General features: G+C 39.9%; 2 protein-coding genes across 5 annotated transcripts in view; both read left to right on the top strand.

The window, feature by feature from the left end:
- LOC125169830 (cationic amino acid transporter 3-like) overlaps window positions 1-25,222 on the top strand; it is a 373,522-nt gene that overhangs the window by 186,015 nt on the left and 162,285 nt on the right. The window contains exon 1 of one of the 2 annotated variants that reach the window (XR_007153808.1): window positions 122-207. The exons of the other annotated variant lie outside the window; for it this stretch is intronic. The gene's annotated coding sequence lies outside the window, so the exon portion shown is untranslated. Of the gene's footprint in view, window positions 1-121; window positions 208-25,222 lie in introns of those variants that run through there. 2 annotated transcript variants of the gene reach the window in all.
- LOC125169841 (cationic amino acid transporter 3-like) overlaps window positions 1-25,222 on the top strand; it is a 155,317-nt gene that overhangs the window by 49,574 nt on the left and 80,521 nt on the right. The window contains exon 1 of one of the 3 annotated variants that reach the window (XM_047865629.1): window positions 129-207. The exons of the other annotated variants lie outside the window; for them this stretch is intronic. The gene's annotated coding sequence lies outside the window, so the exon portion shown is untranslated. Of the gene's footprint in view, window positions 1-128; window positions 208-25,222 lie in introns of those variants that run through there. 3 annotated transcript variants of the gene reach the window in all.

Genomic DNA, 25,222 nt, shown 5'->3' with positions numbered 1-25,222 from the left:
CTCCTTCACCCTTTCCCACCCTTCCAGGCTGTGGCCTCCCCCATGGCCCTGTCTCCTGATGGCCCCGCCTCCCCATAGGCCCCACCTTCTTGAGGGCACCCTCCAAGTTCCACTCTTCGTTCTGACTCTCCTTGGCCAAGCTCCTTCCCTGTCTCTGGATTTGACTTTCTTTTTCTTCTCCTGTCTTATCCTCCAAAAAGCCTATAGGTAAGTAATTTCTCCTATTTGTAGAGTTGGCAGGAAAGCTGAGACAGAGCCAGAGAGGAAGAAGGATGAGCTTGGAGTGCTGCTGGGTGTCCAAGTGCTCTGGGGTTTGAGCAGAGGTTATTTCATGGCTAGATTGTGAATTGGGGGTGCACATTATAGGCCTTGTGAGTTTGGAAAGAGCAGGCAGGTTTGCTGGGGTCAGAGTGATTTGGAGGCCTACACTCTCTTCTCTTCCAGACCAAAAATGTCTCAGCTCTGCTGAGTAAGATATGAGTTAAGGGAGGTTATTTCTTGGTGCTTTTCCTCCAGGGTCCTTCTCACCTCTTTGCCCTGCCCTTCTTCTTGGCTTTCTTTTCTGACCTGGTTCAGAGCTTGCTTTATTCATCTTAGTCTTCCCCACAGGGCCTAGCACATAATATGCTAGACATGTTCTTTGAATGAAGATTCTTCCACCTGGCTCTGCTACATCCTTCATGTTTTCCCACACTGTCCCACTTGAAGTTCTGAAAATGTCTGTGTCATATCTTTTTAGGGAAGATATTGATGTGGACTTTGTAGAATGGCAGGTCCAGTATGATAAGGTGCTCCCCCTGACCATAATGATTTGAGGTACTTCCTCCATGCTCAAAGAAACATATCTATTTTTACAGCTGCAGAAGGTATCTCTCTCCCTTTATCATTTAATTTTTAAATAGGGTGTGTTGGGGATTGCTTGTAGGGTAGATCAGGCTGTAAAAGCAATAATTACCACGTTTCCCTAGGGTTTGTCTTCCCAATGGTCTTTAAAACACTTTATGAAGGATTCTCTGAGGTCCCAAATGTATTGTAAAGGAGCCAGTGTTAAGTTAGCCAAGAAACTTGAGATTCTTTCTCTTAGAATCTATCAAATTTATGCTCATGATAGGCATATTTATTGATTGATAAAGCCTTGAAGGATAAGCCTAAAATAGGTATGGCTCTCTGGGTCTCCAAAAGGTAATTTGGTATTATTGAAAAACGTATTTGCAACTCTTTAATTTTAAAGGCCCTTGGAATATTAAACTGTTGGTCATTCTCCCTGCCACCGCACTGCCATGTACACCATACCCCAACACCAGAAGTCCAGACAGCACTCATCCATGTGTGACACCTATTTTATTGATTATAGGTGGCAAATGTTTATTTCTGGGTTGTCTTTCTCTGCCCTCTAGCATTTCCTGGGCAAATTTTCTCCATTGTCAATTGATATGTGGAAGTGCCTCTAGAAGATAGATTCATTTTTTTCTTTACCAAACACATCCAAATTGATAAATATAATTTTTGGATTATATTCTTTTGGTTCGTCCTTGTCCCTTGTTTTTTTATTATCACAGAAATCATAAAGCCAATTGTAAACTAGAAAGAACTACGGAAGAGGGATATACAGTATCCCTTAAACAGTGGTGGTAGAGGCTCTTTGTTATAATTTGTGTTGCTTGAGCTGAGTTGAGGCAGATGATCTTTGTGGAAAAGCCATATTGATCTATATTTAGCTAAGAACTCAGGAGTTAGAAACATAATACAACTTTCGTATGAACAGATTATCTGCTGTCTTTACTAAAACAAAACAAAACAAAACAAAACAAAACAAAACAAAACAAAGCAAAACAAAGCAATGAACTTGATAACGGAGATGGTGAAGGTGTGGAACAATTACCTAGGGCTATGAGAGGAACCAAGCAAAATCTGGTGAAAGAAGACAGAGAGGAGAAGACATGTAAGTCCTTACATGGAGGACAGGACACATTTAAGACATGAAGGAAGATAACCAGGGAGATAGTCTTTCCTAAGCCACCTTGTGTGCCCTGTATTATTGAGGATGTATATTGGGAGGAGGTACATGGAAAAAGGAGCCATGGGCTCTGACCACTCACAAATGCTTTTCTAAATGTGGATATAGAGTATAGTGATAAATGGGACACTAGATGGCTTTCTGGATTCTGTGCATAAAAGGAAGAAAGGATTTGAGGGGGAGGGGGGAAGCTGTTTAACAAGGCTTTTTTGGAAAAAAAATGAGTGTGGATCGCTCCTTATTGTAGGTAAATGTCATCCTACATTATACTTGTAGTTTGGAAAATAAAATGGACAGGAAGATGGGTTTCCTTCTACTGCTTTCTCCTGAGGACTTCTTAGGTATTCTGTGTTGACAGGATTGAGGGTTGAGAAAAAAAGGATATAGAATTGTAGAGATAAATGGAGAAGAAATGGATTTTTACTTTTGACATCAACGTATCACTTTGCTTTCTAATCCCTTAATTTTACTCCCTCCCTGGATTTTCCCAGCTCTCTTTATTTTTTTTTTATTTTTTTTATTTTTATTTTTATTTTATTTTATTTTATTTTATTTTATTTTATTTTATTTTATTTTATTTTATATATGAAACTTATTGTCAAATTGATTTCCATACAACACCCAGTGCTCATCTCAAAAGGTGCCCTCTTCAATACCCATCACCCACCCTCTCCTCCCTCCCACCCCCCATCAACCCTCAGTTTGTTCTGTTTTTAACAATCTCTTATGCTTTGGCTCTCTCCCACTCTAACCTCTTTTTTTTTTCCTTCCCCTCCCCCATGGGTTCCTGTTAAGTTTCTCAGGATCCACATAAGAGAGAAACCATATGGTATCTGTCTTTCTCTGTATGGCTTATTTCACTTAGCATCACACTCTCCAGTTCCATCCACGTTGCTACAAAAAGCCATATTTCATTTTTTCTCATTGCCACGTAGTATTCCGTTGTGTATATAAACCACAATTTCTTTATTCATTCATCAGTTGATGGACATTTAGGCTCTTTCCATAATTTGGCTATTGTTGAGAGTGCTGCTATGAACATTGGGGTACAAGTGCCCCTATGCATCAGTACTCCTGTATCCCTTGGGTAAATTCCTAGCAGTGCTATTGCTGGGTCATAGGGTAGGTCTATTTTTAATTTTCTGAGGAACCTCCACACTGCTTTCCAGATCTCTTTAATGATTCCTGTTTGGAAATTGTAATTCTGATTCTTCCTTGTATCTGATAAAGTTTCTGAAGATCTCTGGAACAAGAAGCTCAGGTTTTTTCTGATTTACCAGGTTGATCATCTTGTTTTGGTGTGATAGAACTGTTAAGAATTTCCAAAACTGGATTCTGACTAAAATTTAAGATTTGGAGCAATTATCACTGCTCTAATTTTAATGTCCTTAGTGTAGTTATTATAGACTTTGTCACTTTAGAGACATGCCACTACCCTTGAATCCTTCCCTCCACCTCTACTCCAGTCTTTAAGGAACCTAATTTAGGGTTTAGAGGCATTTCAGCACTACTAAGAGAAGGCAGTAGTTCCCCTTTTCCTTGAGACCCATTCCTTCTTGGGCCATCACTTGTGCATTCAGCCCTCAGTCTCTAAGTAGGCCCATCTTCTCCATCTCTGAGAAGTCTTGCCTCTGTTTGAAGATTATCATTCTGGTAAAGAGGTGGTACCTTCCTTTGGTCATGTTTCAGGGTCTTGGAAGCCCTACATTTTGAATGTCTAGAGCAGCAAGCTCTCTAGGCAGAGAGTACATCTTTTTCTTTACTTTCTCCAGCAGAATTTCAATGCATATTCAGTTAGAATTTTCTATGAATGCTGAATGCCTGTTTTAATAAATCCCTTGTGGTAAAGTTTAAGCCAAATCCCCTTTAGTTTTACTTCTGGAGTTATGGGAAACATGGGTGAGGGAGCTGGAATGAATAGTGGTGGTAGAGGAACCCAGTAGGAGTTTCTGGGAGAGGCAGGTGAGTGGTGGTGCTTCTATGCTTGTTTAAAGAGCTCTTCAGTGGGCTTTTTAACTGGATCTGTAACTGGCCTCCAAATCACCACAGGCTGGGCTCCACCTGGCTCCCCATACTCCCTTTGTGCCAACCAGGATCAGGGGAAGATTGTTGACTTCTAAATGAACAACATCTTGCTGCCCACAAAGTCTCCAACAAAGTCTCATTTAGGTCCTCAGCCCACTTGCTCACCCATGCAAGGACACACTGGTCTTCCATTGCCCACTTCTAGTTTTCTTCCTGGTTTCCCTCTAATCCACCTCCCTCCCCTTTCCCACCATTCCCATGCCCTGCATCCTTGAAGGCTCCAACTCCTAGAAGGCCTGCTTCTCCCAAGGGCCCGTATCGCTGAGGGTCACCTGCTAACCTCCACTCTAAGCCCTGGCTCTAGTTGGCTAAGCCTTTTCCTCTCACTGGGTTTTGATTGCACTTTCTTCTCATTTTTCTCTCTTCATTGGCAGAAATAGCCCATGGGCAAGTGGTTTCTCTTGTTTATAGAGTTGGCAAGAGAACTGAGACAGAACCAGAGAGGAAGAAGGCTGTGATGGAGTGCTGCTGGCTGTCTAACTTTATGGTGTTTGAGCAGAGGGTATTTAATGGCACTGGAGGTAGACTTTGGATTGGGGAGTGCAGATTAGAGGCTTTGTGAGTTTGGGAAGGGCAGGCAAGTTTTCTGGGGTCAGAGGAATTTGAGTCCTGCACTCTGTTCTCCTCCAGACCAGAAAGGTTCTCAGCTCTGCTGAGGAAAATATGAACTAGGGGAGGTTTTTCCTTGGTGCTTCTCCTCCAGAGTCCTTCCCGCATCTTTGTCCTGCTGTCCTTCCTGGTCTTTTCTTTCTGACCTGGTGCAGAGCTTGCCTTACTCATCTTTGTCTTTCCCACAGGGTCCAGCACATAGTATGCTTAGACACATTGTTTGAATGAATGAAAATTCTTCCACCTGGCTCTACTGCTTCCATGTTTTGCCACACTTTCTCACTGGAGATTCTGAAACTCTCTGTGTCCTATCTTCTTAGGGAGGACACTGATGTGGACTTCAGGACAGCAGGTCAAGTTTGATAAGGTGGTCCCCTGTCACCATGATGATTTGAGGGGCTTCTTCCTCCATGCTCAAAGAGACATATATCTATTTTTACAGATGCTGAATGTATCTCCCTACGTGTACTATCTAACTTACAAAGTTGTGGTGGGTATTGATTATAGGTCAGGACAGGCTGTAAGAGAAAAGATTACCAAAATCCCCTGGGGTGTGGCTGCCTAGAAGTCTTTAAAACATTTTATGAAGGCTTCTCTGAGGTCCTAAGTATTTTATAAATGAGTCAGTTCTTTCAAGGTTTGAATAAACCTTGAAACCTGATGGCTCTGTTCTTAATCTATAAATTTTATGTTCATGATAGATGTTTATGTTTATTTATCAATAAAGGTTTAGAGGAGAAGCCTGGAATGGGTGTGCCTTCCTGGATCTCTAAGAGGCAATTTGCTTTTATCACAAAACATATTTCCAACTTTTTAATTTAAAGGCTGTTAGAGTCTTAAATGGTTGTCTGCTCAACACTCCCTACCCCCAACAGGCATGTACGCTGTGGGCAGTAGCCCAACACTAGAAGCCCAGACTACTCTATACATACACAACACCTGTTTAATTGATTATATGTAGCAAATGTTTATGTCTAGGTTGTCTTTCTCTTGCCCTCCAGCAGTTCTTGGGCAACATCTGTCCATTATCAATTGACATGTGTTATTACCTCCCAAAGGCAGATTAATTTTAACCTTAGTTTAAGCAAAATCATGTGAAAAAGCAAATTTCCTTTACCAGTATATTACACATTGATAAAATATGAGTTTTGCATTATATTCTTTTGGTTTATCTTTGTCCTTTTTTCTTTTGTTATTACAGAAATCACAAAGCATCCTGGGGATTAGAAAGAACAAGGGGATAGGGATAAAGGGTGTCCCTTAAAAAAAGTGGTGGCAGAGGCTTTTTGTTATACACTATGATGCATGAGCTGGGGTGAGGTGGAGGGGTTTTGGTGGAGAAGTGATATGGATTTATATTTGGATAAGAACACAGGACTTTGAGGCATGATGCAACTTTCATATGATCTGATTTCTTTCCTACAAACAAACAAACAAACAAACAAAAAAACCCAATTAATTTTCCTAAGGAGCAAGAAGCAAAATGGAGCAGCTCCCTGGTGAATGAGAGGAAGCAAGCATGGGGTATTGTAAGAAGACAGAGAGAAGGAGTTAGCTGAGTACATCCATGGGAAGGATAGAAGGACACAGTTAACGATATGAAGGAAGGTAGCTGAGAGATAGTTGTCCTTTCCTAAGCCACTTTGTATGCCGTGTATTACTGAGGGTGTACATTGGGAGGAGGTACATGGAAGAAGGAGCAATGGACTCCCACCACTAACAACTGCTGGTCTAAAAGAGGACACGGGGTTTGGTGATAATGGGGCCACTGAATGGATTTCTGGATTCTGATGAGAAGGAAAGAAAGGATTTGGGTGTAAATACAGATGTTAAGCAAGGCTTCTTGGGAAAAAAAAAGTTTGGATCGGTTCTCATTGTAGACAAAGACCGTCCTACATTACAGTTGTAATTTGGAAAATAGAGTGGACAGCCAGTTGGATTTCCTTCTACTGCTCTCTCCTGAGGACTTTATTAGGTGTTTTGTGTTGACTGGATTCAGGGTTGAGAAAAGGAGTAGGGAATCATAGGGGGAAGTAGAGAAGAAATAGATTTTTACCATTAAAATCAATATACCACATAACTTTCTAATCTCTTAATTGTACACCCTTCCTGGGTTTTCCCAGCTCTCTTTCTGATTCTGTTTTTGGAAATTCTATTTATGATTGTTCCTGCAGCCCATCTAATTTCTGAAGACCTCTAGAAGTAGAAACTAAGCCTTTTCTGATTTCTCAAGTTGATCATCTATGTTGTTTTGGTGTGATGGAAATATTAAGAAACTCCAAAACTGGATTGTAACTGAAATTAAACCTGTAACTGTGTCAAATCATGAATGAGAAACATTGTATTTAACTCTGTCTTCTCTGAAGTTACCCAGAGAGACTCAGAAAAGTCTCTTTGTTCACAACCATCGCAGAATGGTAGTAGATGATATGGAGTCTATACAGCCTCTGGAGAAGCTCTGGTTATCTGCTTTTTACTCAAATAATGGTTCAAGTTACTAGTGTGGTGTGTGCATGAAGCAGTGACTTCATACATATTGTGGGAAGGAAGCAAAAATGCTTTGTTTTCCATCTACATAGATTTTTTTCTATATCTACATAGATTTTGGTCTATATTTGGATGGATGGATTTGGTCTACATACAGTTGGTATGGAGTGTGTTAGTTTGCAGCAGGATGGGTTTTCAGTGACTTGGAATTCATGGTCTGCCAGACTGGAATGAATTTCAGGCGTGGATCTGGGGGTGGTAGGGTAGGTGGGTGAGTTGGACGAGATGGATGTGTTTCTGCTTGGTCTAAAGAGCATACAATTTGGAGGTTGCCATCCCTTCAAGTTTAAGTCTGGATTGCACCTTGTATGATTGGCTTGCAGAATTCGGGTTTCTAGCTGTATTCAGAGACCATGAAAGAGGTTCTACCCTATGGAACTTTTATCCTACAAACTTAGAGAATGGTTTCTTCCAAGTAACATGCAAACAGAATATAGTGCAAAGTAAGATTATAGGTGGGAGGATGCCTGGCAGGTGATCCATTTGGTGAGGTTGTTCTCAGGAGATTCTTGAGAGATAAGTTTGGATATTTATTTTTTTAGCATGAGTTGAGTTTGGTTACTTCAGCTTTCTTTCCAACATTTCAGGGAAGCTATCCGAGCTGTACTTCTCTTTCCCCAGGGAATAACTTACACATTTCTGGTTTTTCTCTCTTTTCCTTTTCAGCACAGAAAAAAAAACCCTGATAATTATTATATTATTATTATTATTAGTAGTAGTAGTAGTAGTAGTAGTAGCAGTGGTAGTATTACTATTATTATATCTCAGTATCTATATCTATATTAATATCTGTAGCAATTATTTAACTGGATCTGTTAAATCCAGTTAAAACTGGGCAAACTGGATTTACTGGCTCAGGGTGTGGTGGAGTTTGTTTTATATTTTTTCATAGGGGTCATGGAAAGAAGACCTCAAAGAGGCTGTATTTATTGGATCATGGTTAAAGCAAAACATGTAGCTTGAAATGATAGTTTCCCAGTGAACAGTTATGCATAATGCCAAGATGGACTAATTCCCACCTCTTTCATGAGGCCTCTCAGGCTGACTCACAGTGCACACAAGATACTCACTTTCTTGCCAACACTGGAAAATGAGGTCCTTACTATTCTTACCTTCTATTGACTAGGAAGCCATCTAGGATCTTGACATGCCCTTGCCTCAACTGTTCGTTATGATTTAGGAATACACTTCCTGGTTCATAGTTTATGTATCTTTTACATATTTTAGAAAGTTGGAGTTGTTTATGAAAAGCTCTTAATTATTCATTCCCAGAGAGGAGAACTCTCTATTCGCCACCCCTGTCTTTCACTTTGTGTACCTAATTGCATGATCATTTGGGGATAATAATGTTGGTATGATAGTTTAGGGGGAAGAAAAATGTTGCTTTTGCTTGAGTTCTTTTGAAGAAAGAATTACTGTGGTGCCTGAATTATCTAATTTGGAAATTACCTTTGTAGTGATTTATGCTTAATTGAAATCTGATCTTTAATAGATTGAATTCAGTCTTTCTCACTTAGAAAACTTGTGATTTCTATTTTATTTTATTTTATTTTATTTTATTATTTTATTTTATTAAGTTTATTTATTTTGAAGGAGAAAGAGAGAGCACAAGCAGAGGAGGAAAAGAGACATAGAGGGAAAGAGAGAGAATCTCAAGCAGGCTCCACACTGTTAGTGCAGAGCCTGAAGCTGAACTCAAACTTATGAACCATGAGATTATGACCTGACCTGAAATCAAGAGTTGGAGGCTTAACCAACTGAGCCACACAGGCACCCCCCTTTCTCATTTTAGGCATAATCCAAACTAACCAGAAGCCATCTCTGTAGCCATTTACAGAGAGTACACCAACAATGGTAGCAAAGAGAGAAAATTATTTTATGTGGGAGCTTACAACATAAAGGCATTTGATGGATACTTCCCCATCCTCCTGAAAATAGTGAAATCCTATTCTCCATACCTCTCAATCTACTGGCTTTTGCCCCACTTCTCCCTTCTGGAGGCCAGCCGTAAATATAGTTGTGCAGTTTGAGTATTGTGTCATATTGCCTAATGCCAAAGCATTAGGTGACCTATTTTCCAAACAAATTAAATCAATGAAAGTAATAAAACTGTGTGTTTTCTGTCTTGTTCAGTTGTCACACATCAAGGGGATGACACTGGAGCAAATCATAAATGTCATAGGTACAGTGCTTTGTCTGAGCTGACTTGGGTTACTTCCTTTGTACTTTCGCTTTGTTGTGGCGAAATGGACTTGGGCTTCAGTTCTTGTGTCAGATCTCTGACATCACCAACTGATATGTAGAGCCTGGGGTACTTCCTTGGCTGTGGCCAGTTAATCTTCTCAGTTTCAGCTGGGGAAGGAAAGGCAATCTGGAAGTATCATCAGGCAGAAGCTTTGCTCCTTGGCTCCACCTCATCACCTACTACTCCTACCCTCTTCCCTAACTGGGTGCCCTCCCAGTAGAGAATTCTAGTTCAGAGAGTTATGCCACTGGATATTAATGAGGGGAGAGAAGGGCAAGGAGAGCACAATGGAGAGATCAGATTTCTTTTTTTTTATATGAAATTTATTGACAAATTGGTTTCCATACAACACCCAGTGCTCATCCCAAAAGGTACCCTCCTCAATACCCATCACCCACCCTCTCCTCCCTCCCACCCCCCATCAACCCTCAGTTTGTTCTCAGTTTTTAACAGTCTCTTATGCTTTGGCTCTCTCCCACTCTAACCTGTTTTTTTTTTTCTTCCCCTCCCCCATGGATTCCTGTTAAGTTTCTCAGGACCAACATAAGAGTGAAACCATATGGTATCTGTCTTTCTCTGTATGGCTTATTTCACTTAGCATCACACTCTCCAGTTCCATCCACGTTGCTACAAAAGGCCATATTTCATTTTTTCTCATTGCCACGTAATATTCCATTGTGTATATAAACCACAATTTCTTTATCCATTCATCAGTTGATGGACATTTAGGCTCTTTCCATAATTTGGCTATTGTTGAGAGTGCTGCTATGAACATTGGGGTACAAGTGCCCCTATGCATCAGTACTCCTGTATCCCTTGGATAAATTCCTAGCAGTGCTATTGCTGGGTCATAGGGTAGGTCTATTTTTAATTTTCTGAGGAACCTCCACACTGCTTTCCAGAGAGGCTGCACCAATTCGCATTCCCACCAACAGTGCAAGAGGGTTCCCGTTTCTCCACATCCTCTCCAGCATCTATAGTCTCCTGATTTGTTCATTTTGGCCACTCTGACTGGCGTGAGGTGATACCTGAGTGTGGTTTTGATTTGTATTTCCCTGATAAGGAGCGACGTTGAACATCTTTTCATGTGCCTGTTGGCCATCCGGATGTCTTCTTTAGAGAAGTGTCTATTCATGTTTTCTGCCCATTTCTTCACTGGGTTATTTGTTTTTCGGGTGTGGAGTTTGGTGAGCTCTTTATACATTTTGGATACTAGCCCTTTGTCCGATATGTCATTTGTGAATATCTTTTCCCATTCCGTTGGTTGCCTTTTAGTTTTGTTGGTTGTTTCCTTTGCTGTGCAGAAGCTTTTTATCTTCATAAGGTCCCAGTAATTCACTTTTGCTTTTAATTCCCTTGCCTTTGGGGATGTGTCGAGTAAGAGATTGCTACGGCTGAGGTCAGAGAGATCTTTTCCTGCTTTCTCCTCTAAGGTTTTGATGGTTTCCTGTCTCACATTTAGGTCCTTTATCCATTTTGAGTTTATTTTTGTGAATGGTGTGAGAAAGTGGTCTAGTTTCAACCTTCTGCATGTTGCTGTCCAGTTCTCCCAGCACCATTTGTTAAAGAGGCTGTCTTTTTTCCATTGGATGTTCTTTCCTGCTTTGTCAAAGATGAGTTGGCCATACGTTTGTGGGTCTAGTTCTGGGGTTTCTATTCTATTCCATTGGTCTATGTGTCTGTTTTTGTGCCAATACCATGCTGTCTTGATGATGACAGCTTTGTAGTAGAAGCTAAAGTCTGGGATTGTGATGCCTCCTGCTTTGGTCTTCTTCTTCAAAATTCCTTTGGCTATTCGGGGCCTTTTGTGGTTCCATATGAATTTTAGGATTGCTTGTTCTAGTTTCGAGAAGAATGCTGGTGCAATTTTGATTGGGATTGCATTGAATGTGTAGATAGCTTTGGGTAGTATTGACATTTTGACAATATTTATTTTTCCAATCCATGAGCAGGGAATGTCTTTCCATTTCTTTAAATCTTCTTCAATGTCCTTCATAAGCTTTCTATAGTTTTCAGCATACATATCATTTACATCTTTGGTTAGATTTATTCCTAGGTATTTTATGCTTCTTGGTGCAATTGTGAATGGGATCAGTTTCTTTATTTGTCTTTCTGTTGCTTCATTGTTAGTGTATAAGAATGCAACTGATTTCTGTACATTGATTTTGTATCCTGCAACTTTGCTGAATTCCTGTATCAGTTCTAGCAGACTTTTGGTGGAGTCTATCGGATTTTCCATGTATAATATCATGTCATCTGCAAAAAGCGAAAGCTTGACTTCATCTTTGCCAATTTTGATGCCTTTGATTTCCTTTTGTTGTCTGATTGCTGATGCTAGAACTTCCAGCACTATGTTAAACAGCAGCGGTGAGAGTGGGCATCCTTGTCGTGTTCCTGATCTCAGGGAAAAAGCTCTCAGTTTTTCCCCGTTGAGGATGATGTTAGCTGTGGGCTTTTCATAAATGGCTTTTATGATCTTTAAGTATGTTCCTTCTATCCCGACTTTCTCAAGGGTTTTTATTAAGAAAGGGTGCTGGATTTTGTCAAAGGCCTTTTCTGCATCGATTGACAGGATCATATGGTTCTTCTCTTTTTTTTTTTTTGTTAATATGATGTATCACATTGATTGATTTGCGAATGTTGAACCAGCCCTGCATCCCAGGAATGAATCCCACTTGATCATGGTGAATAATTCTTTTTATATGCCATTGAATTCGATTTGCTAGTATCTTATTGAGAATTTTTGCATCCATATTCATCAGGGATATTGGCCTGTAGTTCTCTTTTTTTACTGGGTCTCTGTCTGGTTTAGGAATCAAAGTAATACTGGCTTCATAGAATGAGTCTGGAAGTTTTCCTTCCCTTTCTATTTCTTGGAATAGCTTGAGAAGGATAGGAATTATCTCTGCTTTAAACGTCTGGTAGAACTCCCCTGGGAAGCCATCTGGTCCTGGACTCTTATTTGTTGGGAGATTTTTGATAACCGATTCAATTTCTTCGCTGGTTATGGGTCTGTTCAAGCTTTCTATTTCCTCCTGATTGAGTTTTGGAAGAGTGTGGGTGTTCAGGAATTTGTCCATTTCTTCCAGGTTGTCCAATTTGTTGGCATATAATTTTTCATAGTATTCCCTGATAATTGTTTGTATCTCTGAGGGATTGGTTGTAATAATTCCATTTTCATTCATGATTTTATCTATTTGGGTCCTATCCCTTTTCTTTTTTGAGAAGGCTGGCTAGAGGTTTGTCAATTTTGTTTATTTTTTCAAAAAACCAACTCTTGGCTTCGTTGATCTGCTCTACAGTTTTTTTAGATTCTATATTGTTTATTTCTGCTCTGATCTTTATTATTTCTCTTCTTCTGCTGGGTTTAGGCTGCCTTTGCTGTTCTGCTTCTAGTTCCTTTAGGTGTGCTGTTAGATTTTGTATTTGGGATTTTTCTTGTTTCTTGAGATAGGCCTGGATTGCAATGTATTTTCCTCTCAGGACTGCCTTCGCTGCATCCCAAAGCGTTTGGATTGTTGTATTTTCATTTTTGTTTGTTTCCATATATTTTTTAATTTCTTCTCTAATTGCCTGGTTGACCCACTCATTCGTTAGTAGGGTGTTCTTTAACCTCCATGCCTTTGGAGGTTTTCCAGACTTTTTTCTGTGGTTGATTTCAAGCTTCATCGCATTGAAATGTATCTGAAAGTATGCATGGTATAATTTCAATTATTGTAAACTTATGAAGGGCTGTTTTGTGACCCAGTATATGATCTATCGAGGAGAATGTTCCATGTGCACTTGAGAAGAAAGTATATTCTGTTGCTTTGGGATGCAGAGTTCTAAATATATCTGTCAAGTCCATCTGATCCAATGTCTCATTCAGGGCCCTTGTTTCTTTATTGACCGTGTGTCTAGATGATCTGTCCATTTCTGAAAGTGGGGTGTTAAAGTCCCCTGCAATTACCACATTCTTATCAATAAGGTTGCTTATGTTTATGAGTAATTGTTTTATATATTTGGGGGCTCCGGTATTCGGCGCATAGACATTTATAATTGTTAGCTCTTCCTGGTGGATAGACCCTGTAACTATTATATAATGTCCTTCTTCATCTCTTGTTACAGCCTTTAATTTAAAGTCTAGTTTGTCTGATATAAGTATGGCTACTCCAGCTTTCTTTTGGCTTCCAGTCGCATGATAAATAGTTCTCCATCCCCTCACTCTCAATCTAAAGGTGTCCTCAGGTCTAAAATGAGTCTCTTGTAGACAGCAAATAGATGGGTCTTGTTTTTTTTATCCATTCTGATACCCTATGTCTTTTGGTTGGCGCATTTAATCCATTTACTTTCAGTGTTATTATAGAAAGATATGGGGTTAGAGTCATTGTGATGTCTGTATGTTTTATGCTTGTAGTGATGTCTCTGGGACTTTGTCTCACAGGGTCCCCCTTAGGATCTCTTGTAGGGCTGGTTTAGTGGTGACAAATTCCTTCAGTTTTTGTTTGTTTGGGAAGACCTTTATCTCTCCTTCTATTCTAAATGACAGACTTGCTGGATAAAGGATTCTCGGCTGCATATTTTTTCTGTCTAGCACCCTGAAAATCTCGTGCCAATTCTTTCTGGCCTGCCAAGTTTCAAAAGAGAGATCAGTCATGAGTCTTATAGGTCTCCCTTTATATGTGAGGGCACGTTTACCCCTTGCTGCTTTCAGAATTTTCTCTTTATCCTTGTATTTTGCCAGTTTCACTATGATATGTCGTGCAGAAGATCGATTCAAGTTACGTCTGAAGGGAGTTTTTGTGCCTCTTGGATTTCAATGCCTTTTTCCTTCCCCAGTTCAGGGAAGTTCTCAGCTATGATTTCTTCAAGTACCCCTTCAGCACCTTTCCCTCTCTCTTCCTCCTCTGGGATACCAAATATGCGTATATTATTTCTTTTTAGTGTATCACTTAGTTCTCTAATTTTCCCCTCATACTCCTGGATTTTTTTATCTCTCTTTTTCTCAGCTTCCTCTTTTTCCATAACTTTATCTTCTAGTTCACCTATTCTCTCCTCTGCCTCTTCAAGCCGAGCTGTGGTGGTTTCCATTTTGTTATGCATTTCGTTTAAAGCATTTTTCAGCTCCTCGTGACTGTTCCTTAGTCCCTTGATCTCTGTAGCAAGAGATTCTCTGCTGTCCTGTATACTGTTTTCCAACCCAGCGATTAATTTTATGACTATTATTCTAAATTCACTTTCTGTTATATTATTTAAATCCTTTTTGATCAGCTCATTAGCTGTTGTTATTTCCTGGAGATTCTTCTGAGGGGAATTCTTCCGCTTGGTCATTTTGGGTAGTCCCTGGCATGGTGAGGACCTGCAGGGCACTTCCCCTGTGCTGTGGTGTATAACTGGAGTTGGTGGGCGGGGCCGCAGTCCGACCTGATGTCTGCCCCCAGCCCACCGCTGGGGCCACAGTCAGACTGGTGTGTGCCTTCTCTTCCCCTCTCCTAGGGGTGGGATTTATTGTGGGGTGGTGTGGCCCGTCTGGGCTACTTGTACACTGCCAGGCTTGTGATGCTGGGGATCTGGCGTATTAGCTGGGGTGGGTAGGCAAGGTGCACAGGGGCAGGAGGGGCAGGCTTAGATCGCTTCTCCTTAGGTGATCCTCTTCAGGAGGGGCCCTGTGGCAGTGGGAGGGAGTCAGATCCACTGCCGGAGGTTTGGCTCCGCAGAAGCACAGAGTTGGGTGTTTGTGAGGAGCGAGCAAGTTCCCTGGCAGGAACTGGTTCTCTTTGGGATTTTGGCTGGGGGATGGGCGGGGGAGATGGCGCTGGCGAGCGCCTTTGTTCCCCACCAAACTGAGCTCTGTTGTCAGGGGGCTCAGCAGCTCTCCCTCCCTTTGTCCTCCAGCCTTCCCGCTTTCCGAGCAGAGCTGTTAACTTATGACCTCCCAGACGCTAAGTCGCGCTTGTTGTGGGAACACAGTCCGTCAGGCCCCTCTGCTTTTGCAAGCCAGACTCAGGGGCTCTGCTTGGCCGGCGAGCCGCCCCTCCGCCCTGGCTCCCTCCCGCCAGTCCGTGGAGCGCGCACCGCCTCGCCGCCCTTCCTACCCTCTTCCGTGGGCCTCTCGTCTGCGTTTGGCTCCGGCGACTCCGTTCTGCTAATCCTCTGGCGGTTTTCTGGGTTATTTAGGCAGGTGTAGGTGGAATCTAAGTGATCAGCAGGACGAGCGGTGAGCCCAGCGTCCTCCTAAGCCGCCATCTTGCCCAAGGCCGAGAGGTCAGATTTCTATCTGTAGGTGTGACCAAAGAAGCTTCCAGGAGGAAGGTCATGTTGAACACGGTTTGGAAACAGTGTGTTCTAGGCAAAGGGATGGTCTGTGTGAGGGCTGATGTTAATGCCAGTAAGATGTGCATGTGTGAGGAAAGGCTTGTCCTGTTCAAGCAGAAGCCACAGAAAAGGTTAATATAGTAGTAAGTGGTAGAAAAACAGTGAAAAGTAAGCCATATATATATATATATAATCTTAGAAGATTGGACTCGATAGAGAGCAGGAAACTGTGGGTCTGGTTGGAAGTGTGTGTGTGTGTGTGTGTGTGTGTGTGTGTGTGTCTTTTTAAGACTTAAAGAAAGTGTCCTTTTCCAGAAGGAGGTTATAGAACATTCACACTTCAGTTATCTGATGCATTGTAGTGATCAGGTAGAATGTTGATTTAGGGCTTTATCCTGCTTCAAGTGCAGTACTCTCTGAAGGCTTCTGGGTGAATCTGAGTTAGACCCGAGAGTTAGACCTAATCTTATTGTTTAGAGTTACCAATTTTAAGGACCAGCAGTGTGGTCCAGTAAGTATGGCAGGAGGCTGGCTCTGGATATGCTATATTTGTAAAGTATAGGAACCTACTAGGTATAGGTCTAGCATGGACAAGGTGCTAAATGTCTAAGTGACTTCATGTCAGCTGAATTGAATTGAGGGCTAGGTTGCTGATCCCCAAATATCTGAAACCAATGAGTTCATTTGGAATTAGATTTATTCCAGATTTTTATGCAGTTTCCATGAATAAAGTCAGGATCCTTAGAGACTACTTTGTGAATTCCTTTGTTTCTGGATGTATTTGTGGTTTTCTTCCTTTTGAATATAAAATGGAAAGGCAATCCTTTCTCTTTTCTGTTGGTCTTCTGTTGACTAATAGCATGTTCAGAATACCCATTATTTCTTAGCTCACATCCATATTCATTGATAACTTTAAAAAATAATGAGCTTCAAAAATAGACAAAGAGGTCTGAACTGATGCCTGAAGCCCATTGGTCTTTATTTCCATGGATGATTAATAAATACTAACAATGCTCTAGGTGCTGTGAACTCAGTGCTGGTCACAGATATGGCTCACGATAGAGAATGCTAATGCCCATTTTATATATTCTACTAGGTCAGATGTCTGGTTGTCAACAAGAACCAAGCAAGAATGATCAATCTAACATAGGTGATGTCCATTTTCCCAGCATCACCCTGACATTTTAGCTCTGAGATGGGGTTAGTCATATTTTGGAGTGACTGGCAAGCTGACATTTTTCTGGCACTGGTTCTTTGGATTAAGGATGAAAAGGATATTTTCATTCCATGGCAAACATTCACAGTCTGCTCCCAATTGGCAGCCCAGTCTGGGGAGCAAATAGCCATATGAATTAGGAAGCTTAAAAAGATGTTTTGTTAAACCATCCTTGTTAAACTGGTGCCATCTGCCTTCCTACCTGCCTTTGTAGCATTTGGGGCAGTCTTTTGTGACAGGTGTTTCCTAAATGTTTGTGCAGGCAGCATCTGGAAGCCCTGTATGATGACTGAGGTTTGGGAAGTCCAATCCTGGAAGTATTTAGGTTGTTAGGGAAATTGCAGCCATCTTCCTGCCACTGGGCTCCCATTTTAGATAATGTCTGCTACCCACCCCCATCTTCCTTTACACATGAAGCATGCCTGACAGAGCAGGTGATTTACCCAGGCCCAAGGCTCATTCCAGGAAAGGCAAGTCAGGATGTGTGGAACTCAGGAAGAAGGTGATGGGCCTGAGAGTAGAGGGAGAATTAGGGTGGGGGTGTGACAGCTGGGTCAGAGAGTCTGGACTGAATATAAACTATTGGAAAAATCACAGATTATTGCATTGACAAAGGGCATTTCTGAATATGGTGTATAAGGGCGATGTTTCTGCACTGTTATCAGCTGGATTTGTGGTAGATTCTCTCAGAATTCCCAATCATGGGTTTACTTTCTCTTCTGTATGTTTATTTGTTCATTTGTTTGTTCGTACTGCTTCTGTTTGAGTACAAACTATAATTATTTAGTCCCCAGGTGTTTTGTTCTTTGAGTTTCTTCTCTGGTATCTTCATACTTTGTAGCCCACTTTCTCTCATCTTCAGTAAAAATGGGAAGAGCGCAAGGACCACCCTGCACAACACAGTTGAGGGAAGCAGGAGTTGTCAAAAGCATTACCCCTTCCCACCCTGCCATTCAGATGGTCTTCTTCTGCGATTCCTACTTAGGGTCCATGGATGGAATTCAGTAGAGTGGAGGACATTTCTTTGAGGTGATCAGTGTCAGCGAGGTCTGTGATTCAACAAATGTGAGGAACTACAGTTGTGCCTTTGTTAAGAGGTAGGTGGCTGGAGACGGTTCCCCAGAGAGAGAAAAGTGGTACAAGCATTCTTAGTGTCCATTAAGGAGCCTTCAGAGACAGTTAAAGGACTAAAGGAGAAAGAGGAATTAGGAAAAGGGAGATGAGTTCAGAGTAACTGGTAGGAGGTATGCCTGATCTTCAGTTGTTCTCCACCCTCCTCTAGCACCCTCCTTCCTTGTATTCTCCATGTCCTGGAGATTATAGGATTCCAGTTTCCTTCCGTTTAAATCTGTTTAGTGCCTGACATTTCTCAGGCTCTGAACCTCATCCTCTCACATCATCATCTCATGAAATTCCTTTATTGAACCTGAAATGCACAGAGTGTAGTCAACCTTGCCTTAATCATGGATTATTAGCACCATCGCTTCCTGTCAGGCCTTGTATCAATGGATTTTATTTCTCCCTTTCATTATGATATATTCTCGTATCCCCTCCTCAAGGGGGGGGGACAATTTCTTGAGCGTATGTATAAATGCTCTTCCAATCTATCATCTATATGTGTATTTAGATACATTCATCCACTCAAACAAATTCACAGTGTTGACTCTGTGTCAGGCACAATTGTAGATGCAGGGAATACAGTCAGGAGCAAAACAATAAAAAAATCCTGTTTTCATGGAGCTTGCATTATTTTTGAATGAGAAAAATCATGAACAAATATATAACATGTAGTACCTTAAGTAGTGATAAGTACCATGGGGAAAAAAAGGGGCGGGGTGATAAGGTACCTTGTGGGTGGTTAGTGGGAGACTGTATTTTTTTATGGGTTGCTTAAGGAAGGATGTGCTACAAATGTGCTATTTCACCAAATGCAGTTAATGAATCAACCATGTGGATATGTGAGCTAGAAGTGGTGCAGTTATAGAGACAGCAAGTACAAAGGTTTTTATCTGGTATGTTAGGAGGCCAGAATGTTTAGGAGACCAGTGGCTAGAGAACAATGAGTGGGAGCAGAGAGAAACAGAAGGCTGAAAGGTGGCTGGGTCAGTTACAAATACTGTCGGATTTTGGGGCCATTGTAAGTGCAGACTTTGGCTTATACTATGAATAAAAAGGGAAAGTAGTGGAAGGTTTTAAGCAGAACAACGATGTGATGTTTTTAACAGATACATGTGTATTCTTGAAAAATGTACAGAATTTTTTTGCTTGTTTTTAAATGTACATAAATAACATTGTGCTATACACCTCATCGTGCTTTTACTGTTGCTACCTAACATTGTTTCTGAAATCTACCCAAGTAACGCTCTATAAATGTATACAGTATTATTCCTGACTGCTGTGTAGTATTTCATTATGCATATACAGCACATATTACTTATACATTCCTCTAGTAACAGATGCTGGCAAAGCTTCCAACATTTTGCTTCCACACAGTCTTGTAATGAACTCACTCATATAAGTCTCCTTATGGACTCAGGAGAGACCTTCCTTGGGGTGTTTACCTGGGAGAAGTAGGAGGGTGTGTGCATTTATAATTCCACTAAGACTGTGCTTCAGGATGGTGGCACTCCCACCAGCAGTGTCAGATAGTTTATATCTTCTTACAGAATTTTCATGTGGATCCAATAAGGGAAGTCAGGTAAGCTTCCTTGTGGATAAGGAAACTGACACTTAGAGAGATTAAAAAATCACCCTAGTTTATGTTATCAAACAGAAGAGCCATGTCTGGAATCCAAAATTTCTGACATAATGTTCATTTCTCTTACCTCTAATGTCCCCACCACTGCCCCTGAAATAAGATGAGGCATCTGTAGGCAAAGTTGTTGTTGTTACTGTATTTGAGCCTTGAATTTTTCAATCATGGTTTAACTCAGCCAGTCTAGGACCAAGTGTTTAGCACCAGCATGTATAAAGGTATCTAATTAGAGCCCTTAGAGTTTCAAGGAGAAATATATGGAATAAAACTCTTTCATTTTCTCATGAGGGCTAGATGACAGGGTTGAGTTTTAGTGGGTGATTTTGATACTAGACATTTATAAAGACCAATTAATTATCAGATTTTTGGTACTTTGGATTAGATTTCAATATTAAACATTAGGTGGATTATATTAAGTACATATTGTATGTTAGGCACAGAACTAAGTACTTTACAGGCATCATTTCACTTACTCCACACATAAACCTTATGAAATATTTACTTTTACTCTCTTTTGACTGAGGCTTTTGATTAAGTTGTGGAAACTTAATCCCTGAGAGGTGAACTAATTTGTCCAGAGTCACCCAGTGTGAGGTTGACGTGCGATTTGAATCTGAACACTCTACTTGCAGAGCCTTTGCTCCTAACTCCTAAACTGCGTTGCCTTCCTGTGATCAAAGAATTCAGAGTCTCTTTCTTCCCTTTAATGTACTGTTGAACTCGATTTGCTAGTGTCTTGATGACAATTTCTGCATCCAGTTTCATCAGAAATATTGGCTTGTAATTCTCCTCTTTAGTGGGGTCTTTGGTTTTGAAGTCAAGGTAATGCTGGCTTCAGAGAATGAGTCCAGAAGTTTTCCTACCATTTCTATTTTTTGGAAGAGTTTGAGAAGAATAGTTATTAATTCTGCTTTAAATGTCTAATAGAATTGCCCTGAGAAGCCATCTGGCCCAGGACTCTTACTTTTTGGGAGAGTTTTGATAATGAGTTCAATTTCTTTGCTGGATATGGGCCTATTCAAATTTTCTATGTTTCCCCGTTTGAATTTTGGTAGTGTGTGAGTGTCTAGAAATTTGTCCATTTCTTCCAGGTTATTCAGCTTGTTGGCATATAATTTTTTATAGTATTCTCTTATAATTGTGTTTCTGTGGTGTGTTTGTGGTCTTTCCTCCTTTGTCATGATTTTATCTATTTGGGTCCTCTCTTCTTTTTGAGAAGTCTAGTTAGGGGGTTATCTATTTTGTTTATTCTTTCAAAACACCAGCTCTTAGTTTCATTGATCAGTTCTCTTTTTTGTTTGTTTCTTTTTGTTTGATTCTATATCATTTATTTCTGCTCTAATCTTTATTATTTACCTTCTTCTGCTGGCTTTGGGATTTATTTCCTGTCCCTTTTCTAGTTCCTTTAGGTATAAAGTTAGATATATTTTAGGTATTAAGTTAGGTATAAAGTTACGTATATTTGGGAACTTTCTTCCTTCTTGAGATAGGCCTGAATTTCAATGTATTTTCTCTTATGACTACTTTTTATAAATCCCAAAGGGTTTGTATTGTCATGTTTTCATTTTCATTTGCTTCCATGTACAGTATTTTTAAATTTATTCTTTAATATCCTGGTTAACCCATTCATTCTTTAGTGGGATGTTTTTTAACCTCCTAAGTATTTGAGGTCTTTCCAAATTTTTTCTTGTGGTTGATTTCAAGTTTCATAGCATTGTGATCTGAAAATATGCACTGTATGATCTTGATCTTTTTGTATTTGTTGAGGGCAGTTTTGTGACCCAATATGTGATCTATTTTGGAGAATGTTCTATGCGCACTCGAGAAGAATGCATATTCTGCTGCTTTATGGTGAAATATTCTGATATATCTGTTATGTCCATCTGTCCAAAGTGTCATTCAGAGCTGTTTCCTTATTGATTTTCTGCTTAGATGATCTGTCCATTGATGTAAGTGGAGTATTAAGATATCCCACAACTATGGTATAATTATCAATAATTTTGCTTATGTTTGTGATTAATTGATTTATATATTTGGGTGTGCTTAAGTTAGGAGCATAAATTTTTACAATTTTTATTTACCATGATCATGTAGGATTCATTCTGGGCTGTAGGGCTGGTTTAGTACTCACAAATCAATCAGTATGATACACCACATTAATAAAAGAAAGGATAAGAACCATATGATCATTACTATGGATGCAAAAAAAAGTATTTGAGAAAACACAGCATCCTTTCTTGATAAAAACCCTGGAGAAAATAGGGATAAAAGGAATATGCCATAGCATCATAAAAGTCATATATGAAAGGCCCACAGCTAATATCATCCTCATTGGGGGAAACTGAGAGCTTTCCCCCTAAGATCAGGAACATGACAAGGATGTCTGCTCTCACCACTGTTATTCAACATAGTATTGGAAGTCCTAGCCTCAGCAATAAGACAACAAAAAAAGATAAAAGTCATCTGAATTAGAAAGGCAGAAATCAAACTTTCACTCCTCACAGATGACATGATGCCCTACATAGAAACCCTAAAGGCTACACAAAAAAAAACAAAAAAACAAAACAAAACAACCCACTAGAGCTGATACATGAATTCAGCAAAGTTTCAGGATATAAAAACAATGTATAGAAATTGGACACATTTCTATATACCAATGATGAAGCAACAGAAAGAGATATGAAGGAATCAATCCCTTTTGCAATTGCACCAAAAATTATGAAATACCTAGGAATAAACCTAACTAAACAGGAAATAGATCTATATGCTGAAAACTATAGAAAGATTATGAAAGAAATTGAAGAAGACACAAAGAAATGAAAAATTATTCCACGCTCATGGATTGGAAAAAAATATCGGTAAAATGTCTATACTACCCAAAGCAATCTACATATTCATTGGAATTCCTATCAAACTAACACCAGTACTCTTCACAGAGCTAGAACAAACAATCCTAAAATTGGTATGGAACCAGAAAAGACCCCAAACAGCCAAAGTAATGCTGAAAAAGAAAGCCAAAGTTGGAGGTATCACAATTCTGGACATAAAGCTGTATTACAAAGCTGTAATAATTAAGACAGTATGGCATTGGCACAAAAGCAGATACATAGATCAACGGAATAGAATAGAGAACCCAGAAATGTACCCACAGATATATGGCCAACAAATCTTCAAAAAAAGCAGGAAAAGAGTATCCAGTGGAAAAAAGACAGTCTTTTCAGCAAATGGTACTGAGAGAACTGGACAGTGAAATGCAGAAGAATGAAACTAGACACTTTCTTATGCCATACACAAAACTATATTCAGAACAAATGAAAGACCTATATATAAGATGAAAAACCATCATAATCCTATGGAAAAAAAAACTGGCAACAACCTCATTGACCTAGGCAGCAGCAACTTCTTACTTGACATGTCTCCAAAGGCAAGGCAAATAAAAGCAAAAATAAACTATTGGGACCTCATCAAAATAAAAATCTTCTGCATATGAAAGGAAACAATCAACAAAACTAAAAGGCAGCCAACAGAATCGAGAGGAGATATTTACAAATGACATATTGTATAAAGGGTTACTATCCAAAATCTATAAAGAACTTACCAAATTCAACACCAAAAAACAAATAATCCAGTGAAGAAATGGGAGGAAGATATGAATAGACACTTTTTCAAAGGAGACATCCAGATGGCTAATAGACACATGAAAAGATGCTCAACATCACTCATCATCAGGGAAATACAAATCAAAACCACAATGAGATATCACCTCACACCTGTCAGAATGGCTAAAATTAACAACTCAAGAAATGAGGATGTGCAGAAAGGGGAACACTTTTGCACTGCTGTTGGGAATGAAAACTGGTGCAGCCACTCTGGAAAACAGTATGGAGTTTTCTCAAAAAATTAAAAATAGAACTACCCTACAACTCATCAATTGCACTACTATGAATATATTGAAAGGATACAAAAATGCTCATTTTATGGGGCATATGCACCTCAATGTTTACAGCAGCACTATCGGCAATAGCCCAAGTATGGAAAGAGCCCTAATGTTCATTGGCTGATGAATGGATAAAGACAATGTGATACACACACACACACACACACACACACACACACACACACACACACGGGAATACTACTCAGTGATGAAAAAGAATGAAATCTTGTCACTTGCAACAATATGGATGGAACTAGAGGGAATTATAGTGAGCAAAATAAGTTAGAGAAAGATATTATATGGTTTCACTCATATATGGAATCTGAGAAAGTCTACATATGAACATAAGGGAAGGAAAAATTAAAAAGAAAAAACAGAAAGGGAGGCAAATCATAAGAGATTCTTAAATACTGAGAATAAACTGAAGGTTGCTGGAAGAGTAGTGGGTGTGGGATGGGGTAAATGGATGATGAACATTAAGGAGGGCACTTTTATGGATGAACACCTGGTGTTATGTGTAAGAAATGAATCACTAGGTTATACTCCTGAAGACAAGACTACACTTTATGCTAACTGACTTGAATTAAGTAAGAGAGAGAGAGGGGCGCCTGGGTGGCGCAGTCGGTTAAGCGTCTGACTTCAGCCAGGTCACAATCTCGCGGTCCGTGAGTTCGAGCCCCGCGTCAGGCTCTGGGCTGATGGCTCGGAGCCTGGAGCCTGTTTCCAATTCTGTGTCTCCCTCTCTCTCTGCCCCTCCCCCGTTCATGCTCTGTCTCTCTCTGTCCCAAAAATAAATAAACGTTGAAAAAAAAATTAAAAAAAAAAAGAAAGAGAGAGAGAGAAAGAGAGAGAAAGAAAGAAAGAAAGATTTTACTCTGACCTGCATGGCAAGCATGACAAACTCAGTCGTCATGACTCAGCAGGAAGTTTTGGGCTTCTTTTCTTAACTGCCTTTCAAAATGTCAATTATTAATACAAAAGTAAATTTATTATTGTGTGATAAATGTATCATGCTATATCTTGCTATGCCAGAATGAACAGATCACTTGTAAATAACATTTTATGTTAAATAAATTAGATATCTTTGTCATTAAATTTTTTTTATGTTTATTTATTTTTGAGAGAGAGAGAGAGAGAACTCACAAGCAGTGAGATCATGACCTGAGCCAAAGTCAGACGCTCAACCAACTGAGCCACCCAGGAGCCCCAAGAAATCTTTGTCATTAAACAACAACAACAACAACAACAACAACAACAAAACTTCAATCCTTTCCTATCACCAGATATCCCAGTGTGTGGCATACCTCTTTAGAGACCATTTGCCCATGCTTTTGAATATACATCTATAACTATATACTTATAGAGATAGATTTCATGGAAATTATGTAATATTACATAGAGTTGTACTGTACATATAATTTTGCAACTTCTTTTTTTCTCTCAATAATGTATATTGAATACATATTAATATTACTTTACATAGATTTAACACGTACCTTTTAGTATTAACATAAAAA

Source organism: Prionailurus viverrinus, chromosome B4, assembly GCF_022837055.1.
Source record: "Prionailurus viverrinus isolate Anna chromosome B4, UM_Priviv_1.0, whole genome shotgun sequence".
NCBI classification, from domain to species: Eukaryota; Metazoa; Chordata; class Mammalia; order Carnivora; family Felidae; genus Prionailurus; species Prionailurus viverrinus.
Note: the sequence above shows the minus strand (reverse complement) of the source record. Positions and strands in the feature narration are given on the sequence as shown.